Source organism: Capricornis sumatraensis, chromosome 11 (genome assembly GCF_032405125.1).
Source record: "Capricornis sumatraensis isolate serow.1 chromosome 11, serow.2, whole genome shotgun sequence".
Lineage (NCBI taxonomy): Eukaryota > Metazoa > Chordata > Mammalia > Artiodactyla > Bovidae > Capricornis > Capricornis sumatraensis.
The window spans coordinates 34,753,288-34,771,116 of record NC_091079.1 but is presented as its reverse complement, the minus strand read 5'-3'; the positions used below and the strand labels follow the sequence as shown (position 1 = coordinate 34,771,116).

Sequence of the window (17,829 nt, the reverse complement as noted above, 5' to 3'; positions counted from 1 at the left end):
GATTGGAGTCGCCAGAGAATAAGGAGAGGGGGGCCTACAGTAAGGTCAGAGTGCAGGCAACCCCACCCCTGTACAAGAGTAAGAACAAGCTGACCTGCTTGCCTTTATTGGCCCTTTCAGGAGCTGAATGAAGTCCTGGGGATTAGAGGAAGCAGTCCAGCGACAGCTAATCCAGAGAAGGGTTTCATTCAAAGGATTCCAATAACAAGAGATTCCCCACACTACTCAGTGTAGCTGTCACAGGGTGTGGTTACCCTACTGGAAGTGTTTAACTTCATTTGTTGTCATCAGAACTCACACAAATACTTTCCTTCTTACAAAGAACAAAGGGGACTAAACTGCATGTATTTGTGTTCATACGTATGTATTAACTTTGTCGTATTTCCCCCAGATAATTTCCACTAAGGTGCTGATCCATCAACTTCACAGGTTCAAATAGTGAAAGGCTAAAATTATTAGAAAATGCAATGTGAACACCATATTTTCTTTTTCCCCAACAAAACTAAATCCAGAGATCAAAATAGTTTGGTGCCCTGACCTTCTCCCCAAACCACTCATCTGCACAGTGAATTTCTGTTGAACTAACACATTGGCCAGAAAGAGTGAAGCTTATAATATAGACCATCCAATTTAACCATTTGGCTTTAAAAAATAAAGAACATCTAAAACACAGAAACACCTTCTAAAATATGTTGCCATCTTGCCCTTCCCTAAGAACATAAGGAAAAAATGCCTCCTCTCTTGTCAGCTCATCAAAGCTAGCAACCATGGGATTTCCCTAGTGGTCTGGTGCTTAAGACTCTGTGCTCCCAACGCAGGGGCCCAGGTTTGATTCCTGGTCAGGGAGCTAGAGCCTGCACTCTGCAATGAAGATCCCATGTGCTGCAACTAAAACCCAGCATAGCCAAATTAACAAAAAAAAAAAAAAAAAGCCATGAGCCATTGCTTCCCTAGGTGAATTGTTAACTGCAGGTTAAACCAGCTGAAAACAAAGGGGAGAGATTTCCTCCAAGTCTGCATTTAAACATGCTAGTCAGTGCTCATGCATGGATCTGAGAAGGCTCATGGTGTGCAAAGACCTGGAAGGACAAGAGGAACAAGGCAGTCCTGTGCCCAAGGGCTGGATCCCTGAGTTGGCGGGGGGGGGTGGGGAGTGGGGACGGGAGCCTGCACACACAGCTTTAACATGAGCTACAGAAGAGCTCCAAACCCACAGGCTGTGTTCAGACGCCAAGGGAGAGCCATCTTCCTGAGCAGGGCGGGGTGGTGACCAGACTGTCCCGGCTGCAGGAGGGTTGATGAGAGGCAGGGACCAAAGTTCAGAGAGGAGAGGACTGAAGGCAGACTCAGGGGGCGATGTGACAGAGAGAAAGAAACAGATGGGCATGAGAGGGCTTCAGGCAGCCTCACCTGTTCACCTTGAGAGCGGGGAGAGTGTGAGCAAGGCAGGACCAGGAATCAAAAGCAGGTCTGACGTCTGCGGTCCAGACAACCTCAACTGGGAGTTCCATGAACAGACACGGAAATCAAGAGGCGGTGGTTTGGTTTGGCTGAGTCTCAGGTGCCACTGGGAGGGCCAAGCAGCCCTGTATCATGCCAGGTGTGTCGATGGCGCTGAAATCAACGTCTATCCAGATAAACAGAGACCAACCAGCAGATGGCGGGAGGGGATTGGAGACTGACCCAAAAGGGTGGATGTGCCCAGCACAGGGAGGTGTGGGCACGAGAATGAATGAGCCCCCACACAAAGCTGTTCCCTTCCCGCCACATGACAAATGACAGATGTCTGGCAAATGCCTGGCAATTTCCTGATGCTCTCAGCTCATTGTACTTGTTTCACAGACGAATGCTATGAACGATGTGGCCACATGTCCCCTGCTACAGACCTCAGTGGCTGGAATAGCGTGAGGCCCCCAGTCTGTCAGGAGTTTGGGTGTGAGTGTTTCAGATCCAAATATGCAAATCATGCCTTTTCAGGGGGCCAGGGGAAGGAATGCCTTTCTGAGCAGGACTTGGGAGCCAGAGAGAAGAGTGAATGAGAAGACATGTACGAGTGGCTGTCCTCTTTGTCGGGTAGAATCAGGCTCACGTCCTGGTTCTGCCTCCTGCTAGGTATGTCACCTTGGGAAGGATTTTTTTCTGAACCTCGGCATGCTCGCCTGCAAAGTGGGCTTTTTAAAGATTCTAGCTAGGGAACACAGAAGATTAACCATGCAAATAGCTCCACCAGGGCAAGAGTTTCTTGGCAAGGGGCAGGATCCTTCAAATCTTTGCAATTGAACCTATCACAATAATTCTGACTCATTCTTATAGGCAGGAGGTCTAGTCCAGGGAAAAAAGCATGCGGCGGAGAACTCAAGGCTAATCATAAAACCCCAAGCTTGAGACAGACCAGTACTTTCAGACACAGATTTTTGGTTCCCCAACACTGGCGGCTTTCATGGCCAAGTTCAGCTGGTGCAGACCATCTGCTTGCGAGGCAAACTCTACCCCCAGAGACAGCCCAGTCTTTGCTCTGAGAGAGAAGGCCAGTCAAGGGACCTCACACCCTGAATACACACATACACAAACCGCAGCTTTGAGAACCACTGTGAAAGGCACTCAAAGGCCCCAGCTGCAAATGCAGCTATGCTGTCTTCTTTAAACACACTGAGGTGGTTTTTTTTTTTTTTTTTTAATTTCTTGATGAACAGACTCCCTGGCACTGCTGCAGAACAGGAAGGCTACACATCCATTTTCATGAGCAAACCCTCATACACAGCAGGGTATCAATCCAAGAAATCCAGATGACAGGATTACATGCAGGCGATGTCCCCAGTGCCCCTCACACCTTCCAGGCGGCTTACAGGGTCAATTTTCCACAGTTTGCGCCTTCGATGTAAGCAAAATGAACACCCACTACATGTAGGGTTCTGTGCAGAGTCTGATGAGAACAGGAAGGAGGAGGCTTCAAGCCTAAGTGTGACTGGGCCAGATGTCTTAAGCACAATAATGTGTAGACAAGGATGATAAAGATGAGAACGGGTGAAGGGACCAGACAAAAGCAAAACCACCGCCAATCGGAAGGGCTGTGGGGGAGGAAGTTGGGTTGCATGAATCTCCCAGGAGTAGAGTAATTTCTCATCATACGGAGCATTTCTAATGTTCCATGGGTTCTTTCCCAGAGAACATTCTACATGCACCGTGCTGGGTTGGTCCAGCCCACAGACAGCCTTTCAGCTGCCTTTTCTGCCACGATGCTTGAGCTAGAAAACGATCAAGTAGACCCAGGCAATAGGACCCTGAGAAGCCTGAAGTCCAGAAATGAGCAACCTCAGCCACTGAGCAGAAGTTCATAGATGGAGATGGGGATCTAGTGGGATTCCATTCCCTGAGGCAGTGTCTGTTGGGAGGCACACGATCTGCCCTTAAAAAAAGAGGTGATGAGATGTACCTGATCACAGGACAGGGTGGTTAGAAATGACCAAAGCTCAGTGAGGAGAGATCTGTGTCCTGCAAGTTCCGTCCGGGATATCCAGCTGCAGGTTTCTTCCTTTGGGCATGGCCCCAGCCTCTGCTCCAGCAGACGAGAGAGAAAGGAAGGAGGGATGGCATCTCCACGGTGACCATCACAGGGGCGGCGCTAAGAAAGGTCTCCCGAGGCATCTCCCGGTTACTGCGGCTCATGAGCCAGCGGTCTGCTCGCAGCCCCTGGTCAGCCTGCACAGCCGGGTGGGAAGTGAGCCTGTCACAGGATGCTGCTCCACCCCTGGTGTCCTCCCACATTTCTGTTCACCAGGTCAAAGTTGGTGCAGAGAAAACCTTCCAGGGCTTCAGGAAGCTACCACCCAGTTCTCAAAAGAATACCCAAGGCTGTGTTTATCATCTCTGGCTCCCTGGCATCTCTGACAGTGTCTTCGTGGTGCCTTGGGGCTGTCTGAAGACCTGGAGTCCTCGTAAGCTATCTAGAACTGGCTGCTCCATTAGGCTATTTGAGTGAGTGCTCAAAGGATGAGACTTGGAGATCAGGGAGAGGTTGGAGGCCAATCACTGCATGAGCTAACACTTCTAAGTGCCACTGCATGCACTGGGCACTCAACACTTCCCCTTCCGCACAACCTCACAAGGCAGACTTGATAAAGGGGGAGACTGAGCCTCACAGAGGTTGTGTCACTTACTCAACATCACAAGCGGAGAATGTGTTGGGGCCAGGATTCAAAATGGGGCTTTTTCAGGTACCAAATCCCCAACTTCAACTCCTCCTCCACAATAGAGCGGCAGACGAGGAAAGGAGACCTGGGACCAGGAAGACAGGAAGGTGCCAGGAAGAAGTCACAGAGGGACAGGATGGGGTTGGAGCCCAAGCAGCGCTGTGGGTCCCTCAGGGACCACCCAGTGGGTCAGGCAGGGAGCTGAGAGGCCAGCCTGAGTATGTGAACTTCCTCAGGCCACAGGGACCCAGAGAAAGAAGCACTGGGAAGCCACGCGGGCTGCATTCAAGCAGAAAAAAAAATCCCCATTTGCTTCACACAGAACTACCCAATGGATAGAATACTAGCTGTGATGTAAGGTGCAAAAGAGGCCACTAGAAGGAGCAGAGGCTAAAAGCTTGGCGGGGGAGGAGGCATGTTTCCCATCACAGGAGCAAGCCTGAGCTCCACCAGCCTCCCACCCCCGTCTTCTCACTCCCCGATCGTGCTCCCCAGAACGCTGTGCCAATTATCTCTTCCAATTAAACCACCACCACAGGACACTAAATCCAGTGACACAAATCAGCCTCAGGATGCTCAGCCAGCCCTGGGCTGGCATTTATGACCCTGATTAGCAGGAGGGCTCCCACAGCTCACCCAAGAACATGGACCATAGGTGAGCCCAGTGGGAGCCCTGCCTCCATGTCCACAAGCCCCCACAGCAGGTGCTCCAGAAAAAGGCAAGAAGACACTGATGGCAGAGCCTGGAGAAGACAGGGCTCACTCACCTTAAGTCCACTGTCCTGCACCAGGAATTTATTTGGGGATTATTTATTTATTGGGATGCTGATGGCAAAGGCAATCAACCCCAATGAGGGTTCTTTCACCACTGACAAAAGTAATTTACAGAACATCCAAGTTATAGGCATTCTGTTAGTTGCCTAATAGACTCCTAAGATTACATGCCTACGTTGGGCCAGAAACTGCAAGAAGCACCTGATATAATTTCATCTAATCCTTGCTTATGGCAACCCTCTGAAACAAGTGTTAAGCTACCCACCCATCCCACTTTTAAAGGTGAGGAAACAGGCTAAGAGAAAGCTGCTGTGTGTGGGTCAACCTAGGATTCAAATCCAAACAGCGTCTAGCTCCAAAGTCTGTACTTCATGCCCCATCACGCCATGGCACCCTCCGGAAGGAACACGCGTAGATTTTGTGTTCTCCTGGACTATCTACAGGAAAGTTTTATCCACCAAGATAGTCCACGAGGCAAAGAGGGCAATGGGGAGCTAACATACATGGAGTGCTCAAGAGCCAGGTCAAGGGGTAAGCTTTACATATGTGTTAATTTATTGTTGTTCCCCTAGCAACCCCGTGAAGAGGTCCTATCATCATGACCATTTGACAGATGAAGAAACTGAATCTCAGGGCAACTAGGTCACTTAAAGTGACACAGCTAAGAAATGCTCAAGCTGGGTACTGAGCTCTCAGGATACCTGACTCTGACACCCAAGATCTGACCACTGAGCTACACTACAGCTGTATTTTGTGTAAGCTCCTCCCCAAAACAGACCCCACGTGCCTACACTCCCAGTCGCTGAGACAGACACAGTACCTCCAGCGTTACGTAGCCTCCTGTCCTGATGGAGGTTGGGCTGGCACTGTTTCCATCCCAACCCACAGAGAGCCTGCCCCAAGAGATGCTCTCTTCTCCGACAGCACAGTGCAAGGCCTCCCCCGCACCCTGGAAGAATGAAGGGTTTCCCTAAGTGAATCAGCCGAACAACTAAAATTTCCTCTGCGAGCATCCGTAAGTCTTCATTTTAACTGTGAGCTTTTGAAAAATATATTCCACACATTACGCCATCCGTCAACAGAGCCACAGACAAGCCGGTCCCCCTTACAGAGATGGTGTCATTCACACGGGGATGAAAGTGACGTGGGGCTGGAGGATGAGCAGAGCACAGACCTGGAGGAAGAGGGGGAGAAAAGACTGGAAGAAAAAAGAGAACGAAAGATGCCACTGATATTTTTCATTATTTTGGTTTTCAAAGATTTACATGATTTCTCTCTGCAATTCTAAGGGAAGGAGGAGCAAACAAGACTTGATGTCCTTGGGTTACAAATAGTGCAAGTGAGAATTAAGGAAATCCAGCCACATACCCGGTGGTGTAGACACTTGCTATACAAGGGGACCCATAGCCCAGCAGCAAGACCTGGGAGCCACCTGCTCCAGACCTCCTACATCACAGCCTGCATCCCACCAAGACTCTTGGTAATTCATAGGTACTTTCACTTTTGAGATGTGCTCGTCTAGTGCACAGACTTTGGGGTCAGAAACACCTGGGTTCCAATTCCAGCAACACCACTCACTGGCCATGTCACCTGGAGCAAGCTAGTGAGCCCAACAGGCCTGCTCACTGTCATCTGTAAAGCAGGACTTATTTACAGGGCAGTTGTAAGAAGCAGACAAAATAATGTGTGTAAAGCACTTAGCACAAAACCCGCACCCCGACATCCCCCACACAGCAGTGGGCTCTGCTATTGCCAACGTGTAAAGGCAGAACCCAAGTTAGCAGATACGGCCTCTCACTGCTTCCATTCTTTGGAAGCTTCTAGACATGGCACTCTAGAACCTGCCTGGTAGGCTGCAGCGTCCTGCCACTCAGACTGTGCTCTTCAATACACAATTTCACACAGCATTTTCACCTAGATAAGCTGCGAACCACACTTGCAGCCAAAGATTCATCTGTATAAGAAAAGGCAAATAGTGACCGATGGAGGTGGCACCGGACATCTCATCAGCCAGCACCCCGAGGCTTTGCTTTTGAGCCTAAAGCACCTCGCACACTGGCACTGAGGTCAAAAGCAAGGAAGTCAGGGGATGGGACAGGCTGGCTCTTTTGGACTCTGATTCCAGGCGAGCTGCCTCAGCTGGGGGCCAGGAGGACAGCACAGGCCAACGGCCACTACCTTGACCCGTGAATCTCCTCACTGACACAAAATGTCCTTTACTTTCAGAGCCAGCAAACACACCGATTTCACAACAGGGGAGACCTTTTGGACACCAAATACATGCATGCTCAGTCACTCAGTTGTGTCCAACTCTTTGCAACCCCATGGACTATAGCCCGCCAGGCTCCTCTGTCCATGGACTTTTCCAGGCAAGAGTACTGCAGTGGGTTGCCATTTCCTCCTCTGGTAGGGGAGGTCTTCCCGATGCTGGAATCAAACCCACGTCTTCTACATCTCCTGTATGGGCAGGCTGAGTCTTTACCACTGAGCTACCAAAGGCACATATGAAATCAAGGCTGTCTACACAACAGGTAGACCACCTGTGCAGGTCAGAGCCTGTTCCAGGTAGCGGACATGACCCTGCTCATAACTCTGCTTTTCCTCTGAACCTCGCCGGGCACCTGGTCTCAAGTCCTGGTCACCTCCACCCCGCCCCTCACTCACCCCATCTGTGTCCCAAGATGTCCCTGGCTCCATCCTGTGCACTTCACGCCCAAAGCCCCCGGGTCTACCAGCGTCTGTCTCTCCACAGCTCAAACCATTTTCAGTACTACTCTCATCTCTATCAACCTCCAACAACAGATCCTGCCTGCCCAGGCCCTCCTGCTGACAAAATAAGACTCAGGGTTCCTCAAAGCCAAATGCAGTTAAGCTAAGGCTCCATCACTGTCCACTCCCAGCCTTCTGGAGTAGCCTGAGACAACAGATCTGGGGTCGGCTGGTGGTGGTGGTTGGCTGTCTGGTTTGGTTTTAACAACCCAGCAACATGGCTGTGGGCCCCAATATTTTGGAATACTTGGGGCTTCTTTTCTAAAAAGCTCAGCTATAAATTTACATGTAAATAGAGAAAAGTGAAATGCTTGACTTAGCCCAGCCAAAGGCCCTAACGCCTCTGTTCCTTTAAAAATCCCCCATCTCCCTCCAGCCAGAGCACAGCAAAGTCCTTATCACACCATCACCTATTGTGGGTTAGCCCCCATCTGCTATGCTAAGCTGCGTGAGGCTGGACAGAGTGGTTTACTCATCTTTACAACCTTCCAAAGCAATGCAAGACCCAGGAGACAGTGAGTGCTCAATCACTGCTCTTGCATGGATGTCCTGAGCTGTTCCTGTCTGTACTGGGACAGCCCTAATTCGAGGTGGACTCCACTTATTTTTTGACCCTGACTTCACTCTTGCTCGATTGCTATCATGTTTTCCACCTGGTTGCTAAACAAAATAATGAGAAAGTTTATCTTGTCTAAACATTCTCACTTAGGCCAAATATTGAATAAATGCCCTATGCATACATCAAGTACTGGAAAAGTCTCTGAGGAAGGCCCTGAACACAAAGGTGAGAGGGTCTGTTTGCCAGGCCTCTTGGGCTATGACATAGCACCCAAAGTGGCCTCAGACATAGGTTCCTGGGTTTATTTGCAGTTACTGCCAGATTTCTTTTTTTTTTTTTTTCCCCTCTTTTAATTTTTTAAATTATGAAAGTATGATAACACATTTACCAGAGACTTGGAAAATACAGAACAATAGTTACATATAACTGCTATATTATGTTGTTGTTCAGTTGCCCAGTCATGTCTGACTCTTTGCGACCCCATGGACTGCAGCACCCCAGGCCTCCCTGTCCATCACCATCTCCCGGAGTTTTCCCAAGTCCATGCTCATTGCATCAGTGATGTCCAGCCATCTCATCCTCTGACACTCTCTTCTTCTGCCCTCAATCTTTCCCAGCATCAGGGACTTTTTCAATGAGTGGTCTGTTAGCATCAGATGACCAAAATACTGGAGCTTCAGCTTCAGCTTCAGCATCTGTCCTTCCAGTGAATATTCAGGGTTGATTTCCCTTAAGATTGACTGGTTTGATCTTGCTGTCCAAGGGACTTTCAGGAGTCTTCTCCAGCACCACAGTTCAAAGGCATCAATTCTTTGGCATTCTGTCCTCTTTACTCTATATAACTATATATAACAATAATATATAGTTCCACTATATATTACAATTTTTAAGTAGATAATTAAGTTTTAGTTGGAGTTTCAATATTAAACTCCCAAAAATTACTAGAATGAATATACAGAGAAGTAGGAGGATACAGTAGATCTGAAAAGCACTGTGAACCAATTCAACATAAGTAAGATTTATACCATCTTCACCTAACAGTAGGATGCAAATTCTGTTCAAGTTCCCATAGACTATAAACTAGGAGACACTGGAACCTATCCAGGGACATAAAACAAGGTGCAAAAATGTCATGGTCTAAAGGTACTGAAATCACACAGAGTCTGTTCTCTGATCACTGTGGAATTATGCTAGAGAGACTTCTTTCTTTTCTCTATTAAACATGTTTTGAGACTTCAAATGCAAGGAAACTGTCACAAAGGTTATTAACTCAGGGAGCTTACCTCCACAAAGTTTTCCAGAGGGCAGCCAGTGTGACACGATCATTCTGACAGCTATGACAAATTAAGCTTTATTTGCCCGCGAACCCTCCCTGTTCCTTTAGCTGTGATCACTGAGTCCTCATGATCCTCGCTGAGGAAACGCACACCGGCTGTCACTCAGAGCTTGTAGATGGAGAGTCTCCGAGGATTCCTCTACAACCAACCCCTCTGAACACCAGCACCCTTGGGGAGGGTGCTCTGGAGAGGCAGCTGCTTCACATCTTGGCACGTGGGACTCCTTGACTCATCCTGATCTTGCGTTGATGGCCTCAGAGCCTCTTTAGCAGACCCAACAGTCAGCGTTTGCTGTGGGCAGCATTTGCCAATGGCAACTGACTCTACTGATCTCATAGCTTTCAGGACTTGTTTACATCATTTAAAAATTCAAAGGTATAAAACTTGGAACTAAGATGAGACTTTGCTCTGGTGTGCACGGAAATGGCTAAGGAAGGATCTTTTATATAATCTTTTAACTTTTTATTTTATACTGGAGTATAGTTGATTAACAAAGTTGTGATAGTTTCAGGTGGAGAGTGAAAGGTTGTTGCTGACACATGAAAAGACGCCGGGATTCTTGGCTTCCAGGGGAGAAGAATTCAATCCGGGGCCAGAGATGAGGCTTGATTGCTCAGAACTTTGTGTAATAAAGTTTTATTAAAGTATAAAGGAGATAGAGAAAGCTTCTGACATAAGCATCAGAAGGGAGCAGAAAGAGTACCCCCTTGCTAGTGTTAGCAATGGAATTATATGCTAATTAGTTATTACAGTGAATCAAAAGAATGTCTGGAGGTTGTAAAGACCTCACTAGACCTACTCCCATAATTTACATTTTAAGATAACAGGGTTAGCCAGAAGGTTTTTTTCCAGAGACTGTCCTCAAGCAGGATACACTGTTGTTATAGAATCCTAAGGAATGTAGAGGGGAAAAAGTTTGTCCTTTCTTCCCCCTTGAGAATTCCAGACCCCTCTCTCCTTGGGGACCCCTGGACTTCTTATCAATCTGCCTAGGAATTGACTCTCTCAAGAGCAAAGGGGCTCAGCCATATGTATACCTGCATCCATTCTCCCCCAAACTCCCCTCCCCTTCAGGCTGCCAGAGAGCACTGAGCAGAGTTCCCTGTGCTGTGCAGTAGTCCTTGTTGGTTGTCCATTTCAAACAGAGCAGGTGTACATGTTGATCCCGGACACCCTAAATATCCCGTCCCTCAAGGGGAAGGATGTTCTAATCTTCTGCTGTGTGCCCTGTACCGTCCCCTGCTCTGATATCACGACAAGCCAGAGAATTAGACATTTACCCCAAAGACCAGGAAACCGCGGTCCTGCTAAGACTACAGAAGTAAGCACCAGGCTCAGGACTGTCTACTCTGAAGCAAGTACATTTGTTTCTTCTTTTCTAAGGAGCCATCCTGCTCCCTCAAAACAGAGTTCGGATTAAGGTGGTTAGATTTTTAAATGAATTTATTAATCTAATCCCTCCCAAGGAAATATCCTATGAAATGCAATACAACAGGGAAACGGGATGGTAACTAGAGAAGCAAATAAAATCAAGAGAGGTTTAGGATGGTGACAATAAAAGATATGCACACTAACAGGCAATCCCAAATGAGGGATGCACAGGGCTAAGATGTCTGAGAGGGCTGGAGTAGGTGGATAAAAGCCCAAGGAAGCAGTTCTCCTGAGACAGAAGCAGAGGACAGGGCTCTAATGTGAATGAGCTGGTGGGGTGGGGCGGGGGGAACGTGGTACCGGAAGATGAGCACTGATCACTTGTAGAACTGCAGGCACGAGGGGGTTACAGCATTTGCAAACCCTTGGCCTTGGCCCAGCTGCTGTTTCACACTGGGCCCCGTAGGAAACAGGTGGTCATTTCCATTCACATCCTGGCAGGAATGGAATTTCTGCGTCACATTTGGGCCTCAGAGTCTTCACCCAAAGCAGCGTTCTCCCGATGAGTCTTAAAGTGAAGGGGTGATCTGCCTCTAAAACTTAAAAGGGCTGGGTTTCAACAGCTACACTGTGGATGCAAGCACTTGCTCATTCGTTCATTTCATACAAATACCTACCGAGTCCAGGAGTGAAAGCTGCTATGAGAATATGAAACCCAATCAGCCTAATCTTGCCCTCAAAGAAAGTCTGCTCTCATAGAAGACTTAAGACACAAGTTGGATAAATTAAGGAGGTAAAACAGGTTTTGGAGTTTACAGAGAAGTTAGATTAATTTCAATTGGGAGTTAGGATGGTCCTTCGCAAGTCTTACTGCGCATAATAAAAATTGCCTGAGAAACCTCCCCAACAAGGTCTCTTATGACATTGTGATTCCTGTTTATTTTTATGGCAGAAGACAGTGACTGCTTTATGGATCATCCTTTAAGTCAGAGAATGTAGCCTTCGACTATAAATCTAAAAAAGATGTTACTCATATATATATTTTTAACCTTAGAAAAATCCAAGGAAAGTTCAGATGTCATGACTACAAAAGCTTTAAAGCTTGAATAGTGCTACCTTCTATTAATGGAGAAGACAGTTAAGAAGCTGCAGGCAAGTGTTTGTGACCAAATCCAAAACCCCAAACAGGCCTCACCATAGCACTAAGTAATGCTGCTGAACCGAGCTTCAAAGGAAGCCCCAGTCATCCAAAAACAAGCTTGGAAGGAGAAGAGTCCTGTCCGAAACAGGAAAAAAGATCACACTTGGACATTTCATTTCCAAAGTTCCTTCCCTGGCGGAGATCTGTGCCCTTTGGAGCACTGTCAGGAAACCGCAGGGTCCGTGATGGGATAAGCAGACACCTGCTGTCCCCACATCCTCAGGACGGTTCTGGTCTCCCTGGGGCTCCAAGAGCACAGAAAGGGCCACAGAGCTAATTACCACCATTCAAGCATGAAGCTGAAATATCCCCCAAATGCTCCCTCATAATAACCTAGGAGTTTTTAGATTAACACCCCTCATAGATATTATTTCCTGCCACTTCAGTCAAGACGCAGGAGGGTGACAAGGACCCTGAGGCCACAAAAGTATGAGTAGGAGAGGACAATGATGCTTTTCTTAATCACTAGTAATTATTGTTTTAACGTTAAAGGCAAACAAATGATAAATATCATTTTTGAAACACAGAAACAGCCCCCAGGAGGTAAAGAATTTTAATTAACTGGGAAGGCCACTTTGAATTCATCAAAAAGCCGAACTGGCAATACAAATGGATGTATTAACTACACGTTTTTAAAATCTTTGAGTATAATTGCTTTACAAAGTTGTGTTAGTTTCTGTTGTACAACAACGTGAATCATACATTTTAACAACAACAAAAAAAGACTTCATTTTTCAAATGTATATATAGAAATGAGCTAGGTTAAAAGGTGTTGGCAGCAGAAATCCTAGAAACCTGTTTTAATGAAGATGTAAAATTCTTACAATGAAACTGTGTAAATAAACTTCTCCAAAGTGCCGTAAGAACAGATGCTGTTAAATAGACAATCTTTGATAGTATTCACTTGCCCTGTAAACTTCTTTTCTATGTCGCGTTAAGACCATTATGTCTAAATGTTCATAAACTTGGGATCTGGGAAGCCTAACTGAATCAGATTTCTGCTAAACTTCTTCCCCTCAAAACTAATAAACATAATAGCGCATAACAGAAACATTATAAAGACCGAGCAATACAATAAGCCTATCATGTTTATGAGCTTCTACTTTGTTGAAGGGCTTCCCTGGTGGCTCAGATGGTAAAGAATCTGCCTGCAGGGCAGGAGATGCGGGTTCAATCCCTGGGTCAGGAAGGTCCCATGGAGAAGGGAATGACAACCCACTCCAGTATTCTTGCCTGGGAAATCCCATGAACAGAGGAGCCTGGCAGGCTACAGTCCATGGGGTTGCAGAGTCAGACACCACTGAGAGCCTAACACTTTTTTTTTTTTTTTTAAAACACTGTGAAAAGGCACTTTCACATATACCATTGACTAGCTGGATGCTCCTCAACTGCAGTGCTGGGCAAGAACTGTTCATCCCATTTTACAGATGAGGAAACTGAGTGGTTTCCCTTAGGTCTTACAACTGGCCACACTGGGTAAGAACCCTGCTCTCTAGACTCCCAGGCAGCCCCTCACTGTTCTTTCACCATCTCACGCCTATTCCCCGCCAATCAACCAGAAGTGAGGCGAGGCAATGCAGCCACTCTGGGTCAGTGGAAAAACTGTCCTGTCTGATGAGATGGCTACTTAATTATTTTAAGAATTCAGAGCAGGAAAGGACTCAGAAACCATATATACACCCCTTAAATAATTTACTTTGACTTAAATCATTCATTCCTCAATCTTGTGATAAAGGGCAAAGGTCTTTCCTTTTGAATATGGATCTGCTTAACGGGAGGTCTGTGATCTTTCTAGCAAAACAACCACACCCCACCCTGCAATGTCTGATTTCAGGTTCCTTTAAGGAGAGCCATACTACCTGAAAAGAGAAGAATCCTTCTAGATTTTAACCACCACCATGCCCCCTCTTAATTTATACCAGTGCAGCTCAACCACATCTAAAACACCAGGATTTTTTTTTTTAATGAGTTATTTTTGAGTCTTTCCAAAACACACAACGGAGTTTTCAGAAAAACAAGTTCTCTTCACACTCAAGATTGTGTCCGTTAATATATTTCATTCAATGACATAATTACAAATAGCAAGAACTAGTGGTAACAACAAGTTTGGGGGATAAAGCACAACTAAGCAGGAAGCAGAGAATTGGTCTGGAGGAAGCAGACGTGGTCGGGCACAGAGAAGGGGCAATCACAGCCCCACCGAGGGCCACGGGGAGGCACAGAGGGCAGTGCCTCTGGCCAGCCGGCCCACTGGAGGCCAGTGAAGACAAGGTCTGCCACACGCACCTGTAAGCACCATGGGACACACACTAGGCGATTCCATCAGAAAGCGGAACAGTACCAGAGCAGGAGGAATGATGAGACCCAGTAAACACGGGTCCAAAGAACCACGACCTTAGCAAGCCCCAGGACCTCTCTGAGCCCCCTAACAAGTGGTTAAAAGGGTCTCTCTTGCAGCTGCTGCAAAAATTCAGTAAGAATAGATGGAAAGCATCCAGCCTCGGCCTTGGAACATAGAAATGCTCAATAAACATGAGCTTCTTCTCTGCCTGTGTACTTTTCCCCCTCGGAGCCTGGCAACACGCTTCAAAGTGGAAACCACTGCAGAGGGAGGGAGGAAGGGAGGGACAGACGGACAGACAGAAAGAAGGACAGCCAGGTGGACAACTGGATTGGTGGCAGAACTTTAAAATCCCTTCGTTTTTATAACTTCCTTGGCTCAAATGGTCCCAATAAATGAATCAAGAAGCTATATCCTGAAGCAGAGTTTTCCCCACCCGAAGATGAGTTCTAATTTTATCAACAACATGGACATGGATAAAAGGAAGAGAGGCAAGCAGAAAAGAGTTAAGAACGTATCAGTCACGCATTCCATAAATTTATGAGCATATTTCCATGAAAGATTGCCCTATTTCATTCTGGTTATTCCCATAAATGTTATATTTTGGGTATTATTTAAAATGATCTTAAATTTTATTTTTCTATTGTTTGCTGGAATATAGAAATTCAGCTTGATTTTTGCATATTGATTTTGTATCTAGTAAACAGGTTAAATCTATTAAACAAATCATCTGTGCCTTCAAAAAGAAAATAAAAGAAAGTAACAGTCCCAGATGTTAAACAGAAGAACTGGCTCACAGGTGGACAGATCTTTTTTCCCTCTTCCTTCCAGTTGTAGTTATTGAGAATGAGGATACATAGAATGAGTGTGACTTTTTTCCAAAGGGCAGATTAAAGTACAGACAACTAAATTCAGAGAAAAGATAAATTATTCACCTTTAGTTGTCAATAAACAGCAAGTCTGAAACGGAAAATAGTTCCAGAAGGACAACCACGTGGCTTGGTTTCAAGTACTTAGCATTGCATAAAATCCACAGTTACCTGGAAGGATGCTTAAGCTCTGAAATGAAACAGGTGTGGAACACATACTTTCCACGGTGGAAGTGATATGAGTGAAAACACAGGCAGAAGGGAAAGCCCTGAGCTCAACACATCTTAAGGTTTTTTTTTTTTTTTAATGAATCAACTACTGCAAATAAGGCTTTCACCAACTCTGTATATTTATTTAAAACAAAAGCTCAAACTGCTAACAAGACATACCCAAAACACCTTGGGAGGGGACATTATTCTGGGGAGAAAACATCTCAATTGTAAACGGCAGCCAAAGTCAGCTTACCCTTTTCCAACAGTTTCAGCTAATTCCCATCTTCTTCCAACAACCCATGGGGGTCTCACTAAGCTTTAAAATAGCTAGTATTTTCTCAGCTAGTAACATACACATTAACCCACCCAATCTGGAAATATGAGTCTCTTAAGGCAGCCTTACTTGTCTTCATTGTAACTTAAATAAAATATGAAAACAGTCAACAGTCTCGGTTTCTCTAAGCCTCAGTGTCGTCATCTGTGAAATGGGGATAGTAAAACCTATTTCAGGCAGCTCACCCACCATCCAGTAGGAGGGTATCTTGCCAAATCCTTCCAAAAGAAGCATCTGGCAATACAGAACAAAAGCCTTAAAAATGCTTGTGCTCTGACTCAGTAATTCAACCTTAGGACTCTGACTGAGGGAAATAAGATATGCAAAAAGATGCACAACAATGCTTGCTGTGGCATCACTTATAATACTGGATCCCTAGAAACAACAAAGATACAACCAACAGCCAGGAAATGGCTACAGAAACAGTTGTATGTTCACATGTGTTAATGTTTCTGTGGCCCAGAATTATCACAATATATATAATTTAAAAATTAAAACCTGTGCCCCACACTTAGAGACTTTATATGTGATATATAAATATATTTAACACAGTTAAATTATACACATATGCACGTAGATATGTATATGCATATTTGTGGAAAATATTAGAAGTACAACAAAATATTATGTTAGGTATTTCCAGATGGTGAAATTACAGGTTATTTTTATACATTTGTAAGAGGAAAACTGCTTCCTGTTTTTAAAATTCTGTACAAAGAATTTATTTTAAAAATCAAGAACGTTACGAAGTTCGTGGGAGAGGGAAGGGGGAGGGGCAATACAGGGGTAGAAGATTCAGAAGTGCAAGCTATTTACGCAAGCCACAGGGATATATTTATTGTATAACATGGCTATATAGGCAATATTTTATAATAACTATAAATAAAGTATAAGCTTAAAAAAAAGTTTGTGAAGTGTGTGTGTGGGATGGAGAGAAAGTACTGAAAGAGAGATCCCACAGCGTATTTTCACGAAAACCAACTGGAAGGGCACCATAAGTAGCTGATGCTCGAGCACACAGAAAAAGGGCACAGAATATGATCCCCTGAGGCCCGCAGTTTGAGCTATATTAAGCCTGGGGTCATTTCCTTGAAGACCTAGGCACATGGGCATCACCCCTTTCCACATATGTATCATCATTTGTGTGTGTGTGTGGGCGGGAGCTCCCAAACCACAAACCACATTGAAATGCATGAGTAGCACATTAATTCTGCGGTATTTTGGTTTCCCTGGCAACCTTATCTCTGCCTTCTTTGATCTCAACTACAGATGAAACCGTCTTTGTCCTCCGAAGTCCCTGAGACCTACTGCCAGCACCAGAGTGACCGATGGTGGCAGAACGTTCACTCGCTAAGAAGTTCTAACTAACAAATTTGTTCACAAATGGATACATTTGTTCATAACACAATGGATCATAAAGAGCATAATCTTGATATATTCACCATTTGAGTTCCAAACTCTCTGATTTTCACATATTACCAAAAAATTTAATTTTAGCATCACATAAACGTAATTAATCTTTTTCATAAGGGGAAGGAAAAAGGAAATTACACTTAAGTCCCCAACTTTGTTAAACAGTACTGACGTCTAAACATTTACCTACTGGCTCCACCTGGTGTCCCTTGAGCAGCCAGTGGAGTGTTTCCCAGACCTAATTTTAACAACTGAAAGTCAAAATGAGGAAAACAAAAACCTGCCTTGCTGTGAGAATGGCTTTGACATCTGAACACTATGGGCAGAAACTTATGGAGCAACCAGGAGATAATTTCAAAGAGGCGATGAGGAAACTGAAGTTACCCATTTATGACCTGGTAACTATTCCATTCTGAAGGAGATCAGCCCTGGGTGTTCTTTGGAAGGAATGATACTAA

The 17,829-nt window shown here is 45.5% G+C and overlaps 1 protein-coding gene across 14 annotated transcripts in view; it reads right to left on the bottom strand.

Annotated features, from left to right (window-relative positions):
• MTSS1 (MTSS I-BAR domain containing 1) overlaps positions 1 to 17,829 on the bottom strand; it is a 162,600-nt gene that overhangs the window by 64,397 nt on the left and 80,374 nt on the right. Inside the window, exon 1 of one of the 14 annotated variants that reach the window (XM_068983789.1) lies at positions 1,411 to 1,481. The exons of the other annotated variants lie outside the window; for them this stretch is intronic. The gene's annotated coding sequence lies outside the window, so the exon portion shown is untranslated. Of the gene's footprint in view, positions 1 to 1,410; positions 1,482 to 17,829 lie in introns of those variants that run through there. 14 annotated transcript variants of the gene reach the window in all.